Genomic DNA, 8377 nt, shown 5'->3' on the forward strand with positions numbered 1-8377 from the left:
CAGACATCTGAATCGCGACTTCAACAGATCAAAAGTGCGCTCTATGATGGCTCTAGTCCGTATGTGTGCCCTATTGTACCTACGCTGAGGTACTGTGTTTGCACGCCTGTAAGGGGTGAGGAGTTGTGGGGAGAGTGCATACCCTGCGTCGCCTGAGGAGGGAAGAAAGGGCAGTTGGTTACATTTCCCTCTTTAATTTGCACAGGACATGATCTATACTTTAGTACATGCAGAGTCTGTTGAGACCATGTATGTAGCTTTATGATTTTTATTGTACAATTGTTTATGTTAGGTGGCATTCAGACATTTGAATAACACATATCCTTCATTTTTAGTGCTTGGTACCTACCCAGTAGCCACATGTTTCCAAATTCTCCCGCAGCCATCTGCCGGCCAATAGGTGACATGCGGAATACGAAGCTGTCATGTGTACTGCCTGGGAACACTGCATGAACATCAATGAATCTCCCACTGGCATCACAGACAGCTTACACATTGATGGAATACCATAAGTGTCTGTTGCAGAAGATGAGATAGAAATCTTGTGCTGCCCTTTGTCTCCTGGCAAGTGTATGGGGCATTTGTATGTGGTTGTGGGCTCTAGCAGTGATGCATCTCAGTACCTGATGCAGGCACCGCGACTGGCTTGCCTGGGAAATGCCCACATGGCACTGGAGACCCTTTGGAATGACCCAGTGGCAAAGAAATGGAGAGCAGAATGGATCTTGAGATATGCTGGAATGGCATGAGAGCAGCAGGTCACAGAGTCAAGTTCCTGCTCCCACTCACATACCATCTCCAAGATGACTTCTGGAGGGAAATGGTACATCTTGGCTGGACATTCTAAATAGGATGATCCTCTCTCTGAAGATCCTCTCTGCTCTCCTCCTCCTCAAGTAGTTTTGCTGCATGGCAAGGGGCAGAGCAACAAACACATTCAGCGACCTGTTGAAAGGGTTTGTGTGTGTCTGCTAGGCATTCATACATGCTGCAGGGCTGGGATTGGTTGCAGTGTGTCAGCTGATGCATGGTGGGGGATGGTAGGCACTTGGACAGGTGTTTACCCTTGAGGAAAATGATCAACGGCCACAGTGCGTGTATTACAGCCCGGAATCGGAGATTCCGGCCCGAGAATGGAGATTCCGGCCTGGGGGCGGACGTAAAGTTAGTAGTCGTAAATCCATTCTGTGAATACCAAAAGTAGTAAGTGTATTCTGTGAATACCAAAAGTAGTAAGTGACTTCTGTGAATACCAAAAGTAGTAAGTACGTTCTGTGAATACCAAAATGGTAGTAAGTTTAGGATTTTGTCTTAAGTTAGTTCTGTGAATTGGGCCCTTTGAGTGAAAGGAGGAGTGTATTACACAGCCGTCTATGCGTAGCACAGTCTGTAATAAGGCCATTGGACACACTGCCATGGGACAACACTATATAACCTGTAATACTTCTCATTTAACTTAAATATGTGTGCTATAACAATCACTGCACAAAAGAAACTTGTTTTGTTAACACTAGAAAAGCAATGTTTTGCCTACTTTGGAGATTAGACAACTGAATAAACAATGATCAGAACTAATTTCAAAAAGTCTGTAAAATGCTCAGAAAACACCAGTAAAGTCCACAATAAATAAACTCAGAAAGCAGGAAAATCTAAATATGACTGGGCTCTGTTTCTAGACAAAGCCATCAACTCATTCTGAAACAAAATTAGCTACTGTGATGTAATCTAATTAGTGTTATGTGTGTGCATTTCTTGGCCTTAATTTTCATGTGCACTCTAAAGTCAACACAGCTTCCTATACTGATACTTCACAATATAAAGACTACCAGTTACAAAAAATAGACAGTGTACAAATGTGCCGCTCTCATAGAATCATTAGTATACACAAATTCTAGTGCTGCAATTACAAACACAGACAATGCACACTGCAAACATCGTATTGGCTTGCATATACCAAATATGAATATACCCACCACATCAGAGAGATATACTAAACTCAAACTGTGTCCATAGGTTACTTGGGTTAATGTTTGTTGCACCCATTTAACTGGTAATATTGACCTGGTCATGTAGTCGCGATATATCACTTCTTAACTTATGCAGTAAACACTGCCTACAGTCAGGTGGTACAATCCATCTTTGGGGGACTTTTAAATATTGACTATAGTTATAGAGGGCCTGTGATGAGCATTTATATAATTTAGGGAGCACTTATGTATAACCTATAACAAGTTGTGAAGTCACTGAAAGTCTAGGAAGGATGAAATCTGGCTCCCCAGCCGATCCTTTTCCCCCGCGGGGCTGTACCAAAATCCTTCCTCTATTTGTGGATGCTCTTACAAAATTTTGTAACCTATATTTGAATCAAGCCACTCTCCCTCGTAAATGGAAACACGCACTGGTTAAGCCTATACTTAAAAAACCCCGAGCCGACCCCAGTCTGCCTGTCAACTATCGCCCCATTTCCCTGCTCCCCTATTTTGGGAAGGTCCTGGAATTTCTAGTGAATAAACGCTTGACAGTTTTTCTCGAGACAAATGGGCTACTTGATCCCTCACAATCTGGCTTTTGTGCGTCTCGTAGTACTGAGACTGCAGTCATCGAAGTAGTGAATAATATTAGGTCAGCATTAGACCATCAAGAATCTGCAATCTTGGTCCTGCTGGACCTGTCCGCTGCTTTCGATACCATCTCCCACTGCATTCTTAAACTTCGTCTGTGGGAGGTGGGTATCCGAGGGAATGCCTTCAATTGGTTTGAGAACTACCTGACCGACCGCTTTACTATGGTATCTGTCAACGGCATTGCCTCCAACACGTACCCAGTCACAGTTGGGGTTCCTCAGGGCTCCATCCTTAGCCCCATGTTATTTAATGTTTACTTAACCCCTTTAGCTAATATCATTAGGAAGTACGGATTTGAAACAATTTCTTATGCCGATGACACTCAGTTGCTTATCACCTGTAAGTCAGACCAAGCTGATGTGCAAGTCCGTTTTAAAAGTTGTATGCTCCGGATTAATGATTGGATGAACTTGAACAAGCTTCAATTAAATGGCAATAATACGGAGGTCATTTTATTCGGAAAAGCAGAACAGTTTTGGTCCAGTGACTGGTGGCCAGAAGAGTTGGGTATATGTCCCCAGCCTAAGCAAGCAGTGCGTAATTTGGGCATCATGATCGACAACTCTTTGTCTCTGAAGACCCATATAAATCAAGTGCTTGGGACCTGTATTGCGATTATGTGAATGCTACGGAAGATCTTTAAATGGCTGCCTTTGGAAGCTAGGAAACCTTTGGTCCAGGGTCTTATAATTAGCTGTCTGGACTACGGCAATGCCCTGTTCACTGGGATCAATCACGATCTGCTCTGTAAGCTCCAGATTCTTCAAAATACGGCTGCCAGACTGGTTCTAGATCTTCCCTCCCGCTCTCCCTCTGCCCCTACTCTTAAAATCTTGCATTGGCTTTCGGTCCACCAGAGAGGGCGTTTTAAAATCCTCAGTCTCACCCACAAGGTGATGCATGGAGCAGGTCCATTGTATCTTGCTAAAAAACTTCAATGGTATGTTCCTGGACGCTCTCTCCGGTCCAGCTCTAGATTCCTTCTTGCTCAGCCTCGTATCCGGACGGTACGTAACGGTGGCCGCTCTTTCTCATATCTTGCCCCGTTACTGTGGAACAAACTTCCTGTGGAACTAACGTCCATATCCGATCATTTACTTTTCCGTAGAAAACTTAAAACTTGGCTGTTTGCCCTTCAATTTCAGGTTTAGCTTAGGAGTCACTGTACCCTCCTTTTGTCTTTGGCTGCAAAGCACCATGAGACCGTCTGGTGATATGTGCGCTATACAAAAACTTCTGACATTGACATTGACATTATGTAATGTAGACCCCCATAGGCTGCTGCAGCTGTGTAGATTTGAGAGATCTGTGTGCTAAAAATATATAGTATATGGTAATATATGCGCAATCGCAATTATTAATAGTACGATAATCCTGAAGAATAAGACCCTATACATAATTCAATGATAAGACCAAACACTGTATTATATAAATATTCATGTATATTTGAAGAAATATATATAATCAAAAGCAATCAGTGGTGCTTAGTGTCCCAAGTGAATATAGAACCAGAAAAAAAGTGACAAATTGTGGCACACAGCAAGATTTTCAAATGCAACTGAATAACAATAATATGATACAAATTAATAAACAATGCCCACTGTACACATTACAGAGGCTGTGAATGGTTTGTTTGTTCAAATAGTCAACGGCGTTTCAACCCCATGAACAATGAGGGTTCTCATCAGGACCTAAGGATGGGGGACACCTGAGAACAAGGGCGATAAAGAATAAAAGAAAAATGACTAAGCAGAACAAACATTAGAACTCAGACAAAGTTGCCCGCTATGGAGCTTGATGAGTACTTATAAATGTTATCTCAATATTACCAGACACAAAAGTACTCAAAAACCAGGTGAGAGGGAAGTGTACTCCTTATATAATGCCCAGCGGGCGCTATTGTGGAAGACCAAGCAGCAGTTTAGAACACGCATGTTAACATTGTTAATGGTTGTTAATTTGCTTGAGGTGTATTTTAGGACTTCCCCTAGTGAGAGGGAAGCTGCTGGTATCTGAGAAGTGTAACCGTGCTGCGCTCTGACATTTTTTAAATGCAGCGATGCGCGCAGCCCTGCATTTCCCCTAGCTCTGGCACTAAAAAAGCTGCCTAGCACCAGTGCAGGCACCTTTGCGCCATGTTGCAATGGGTCCCTGCTCTGCAGGGGTGCTTGTTTATGTGCAGGAAGGGACAAATTCCTCCACACAAACTATCTTTACAGGCAATTTGCTGTTTTTATGTGTACTGTAGAATGCAGCATACATAGAAAGAGCAAAATACGAGGAGAAATAAAACATTTCTCCTCGTATCGCCTTTTTAAGACCAGGGATTTTTTGGTCTTTTTTTTTGGTGCTTCCCCGTACCTTGTAAATATGGGGCAGCGTCAAAAAGCAATGGGTGTTGCAGCGGAACACCCACAGTGACACGCATTGCCCACCCCTTTTTCGCAGCACACTGCAGTGGTAAAGGGCATATTTACAAGGTGGTGTCAGAAATCGTGACGCTCCGGTGGAGTTAGGGGCTTGTAAATATGCCCCTTAGTTTTAAGTGTCATATCCTTATCAATATGTATATGTACTAACAATCATATCTATATTGGTAAAGTTATGTCACCTAAAATTGTAATCATAATTTAAATTGAATTTACATTAAATGTAAGTAATTATTAAGCAAACATATTTTTACATTAAAATTAATTAATAAATAATAAGTAATACATTAAAAACATTAAAATATGGGTTTATGGTTTACATTTTGTAAAGTTTATAGGGTTACTAATGGGTCTTTAGGGTTTAGGGATGGATAGTATATAGGGTTAGTAAGTCATTTGTAGGGCTCAGGGATGGGTAGCGTAGAGTGGTAGTAAGTTGTGTTTAGGGCTCCTGGATGAGTGAATATAAGGGTATTAAAAAGTGTTTAGGACTCATGGATGGGCAGTATATTGTGGTAGGGAAGTGACTTAGGACTCAGAGACAGATAGTGTATAGGGTGAGTAAGGAGTTTTTATGGCTCATGGATGCGTAGTGTATAGCTGCAGTGAAGAGACTTAGGGCTCTGCGACGGGCAGTGTATTGGGGTAGTGAGGAACAAGAAAGGGTAGTCTTTAGAAGTAAGGAGTTTGTAGGGCTTGGGGTGGATAGTCTTTAGTGGTAATAATGATATTTAGGGCCCAGAAAAGGGCAGCCTATAGTGGTAGTGAAGTGTTTTTAGGGTTCAGGGATGATTAGTATGTCGGGTTAGTCAAGAGTTTTAGGGCTCATGGAGGGGTAGGGTTTATGGGTAGTAAAGAGTTTTTAGAGCTCAGAAATGTGTAGTGTACAGGGGTAGCAAGGCGTTTTTAGGGCTCAGAGTTGGGTAGTGTTTAGGGATATTAAGGGTTTTTAAAGGTTAAGGGAATGGTAATTTAGAATATTAAAATTAATTAAATTACATTAAAATAAATGTAATGGTAATTTAGTATCAAACAAACATTGGGATTATATATTTATAGTACTTAGAAACTTACCTCCGAAGTAAAGGTACTCGGGAAGAGGATGCAATGACCACAATGTAGTGATTACTGAAGTGATTACTTGTAAAGTAACAACTGACACTCATGCACAGTCCGAGGCCTGTGGTCGCAATCTTTGTCTGGAGGCCTTACATAGTAAAAATGGGCAATCCTTTTTGGCAGGCTTTTGCACGAGGTTTACAGATCCAAAATGGCAGCATATATAAATATATTTGCCAGCTTCCAGCAAAGAGTATCAAAATAATTTGAATTTCTATCAGGAGCCATGGAGCCAATTGTCAAAATAATGTTAAATTGCACATATTCAATAAATATTACATTTTTTTAAATTGTCTTTAATTTTACAAATGTAACTTCACCAAACCTTCAAAACTGGCCAATATAATTTCCGTGTGCTGGTTGGGTTTACATTTAGTCACCATGACCAAACTTTGGGGCTCATGTACTAAACTTTCAGGCAACACTGGCCAGCAAGCAAAGTTGTTGTGCTGCGTGACGTGAAAGGAAGAGGGCAGAAATGCTCAATATTTACAAAGATATGGACCATTTATGCTCTCTCCCCTGGTGCAGGAGCAGGCCCCTGGTGTGCAGCCAAGCACCAACGCAGGAACACGTGAACTGAAGTGCAAGAGTGCCTGTGTTATATGCAGGATTAGTTTTGGGCTGAAAGGGACACCTTCTTGCACAAAAACAATCCTTAGAGCCATTTTCCTCTTTCTACATGTACTGCAGAATGCAGCACACATGGAAAGAGGAAATAACATGTAGAAAGATATTTCTCCTCATTATGCCTCGCTTAGGCAGGCATAGTATTTTGACACGTTCCTAGGCTCACAAGTCTTTAAAAATCTAGGAATGTGCCAAAATCCATAGGTGGATGCATGGGAATGCCCAAGCTCCACCCATCAAATGCCTCCCAAGTTGAAATGAAACATAATGCAGCACAAGCAGCTTCATTGCGATACATTTCTTCACAAAGCAACGCAAATCAGGCTTTGCTTGGCTTTGTAAATATTGCTGAAGCCTTTGCATTGTCAAAGGACAAAGCAAATACTTCATAAATATGGGTCTCAGTGTTCACCATATCATAAGTGTTTCACCATAATTACTCTTTTTGCAATGCATTAGAAAGCTTGAACTAGAGCAAAATATATTTCGATTACAATGTGTGACAGAAGTATAAGAACTGGAACATCCATGCAGTAAATAAAAAAATGGCCATTTATTAACTTTGGAAAATACTGTCCCTTCCCATAATCCCACTCCTAACCTTCACACATAAGATAAGACAAAGTCACAAAAAAAAAGAAAGAAAAGAAGGGGTAACAATGGGTCAGTGGCCAGAAGAGGAGCCCATATTTATGTGATTAGCTTAATGGAACATCCGTAACAATAGTTGATCTCTATTTCTGTGGTTGAAAGACTTGAAAGTTCTTCCATGCAGACATCCACATTTTTTGTTAACTTATTAAAGCCATAGTCGGAGTATTCATTTCTGTGCCACTAGTAAAGCTATTGTTAGAACATCTGTATAACCCAAACCTCTCACAACTGATTGAGTATTGCAATAAATCAGTACCAAAGAAGCCAGTGACTGTAGATAAAAGCCACTGATCATCCATAGTCTTCTATCTGTTGTACTTTAGCTACTTTGCTAAGTTGTCATTAATACATTGCTGTTAGTCCATTTTTTACAGTATCTGGCACCCTATTGTTCTGTTATGTGTTTGCCATCACTAGAGACTAGCAAATGTTTCAGCAATATTATCTAAGGGGCAGACACTCCCAGTTAATTATAGACCAATGTGGAGCCAGAGGGCCTAAGAAAAGCTGGGAACCTTATGTTGGTCAATAACTACCTGGGAGTGCTCTAGCCCTTGGATAGTATTGCTATTGTAAATCCGCCCCTAAAATGTGGGGTGAAATACACAAAGTTGTTTGTTAGATGTTTTGTTGTGCATGGTATTACTACTGCTTAGGTGGAAGGTTATAGCAAGCATAACAACTGATTCCCCAGTGTTCTACTGCAGCTTAACCACAGAGTTCTAAAAAACAACTAGAATGCTAACATTCTACATTGATGAAAACATAGATGCCATGTTGCTGGAATAGATGCTATTGAATTTAAATCCTTTCCTTTAGAGCAAGATGAAGTAAATGAGGATTGAAAGGTTCATGCAGCAATGGAATCAGCTGTTTCAAGTGAGGGCAAGTGGTTTTAAGTCATTTTTAACGCACTATATG

This window comes from Triturus cristatus, chromosome 5_2, assembly GCF_964204655.1.
Source record: "Triturus cristatus chromosome 5_2, aTriCri1.1, whole genome shotgun sequence".
In the NCBI taxonomy this organism is placed as follows: domain Eukaryota; kingdom Metazoa; phylum Chordata; class Amphibia; order Caudata; family Salamandridae; genus Triturus; species Triturus cristatus.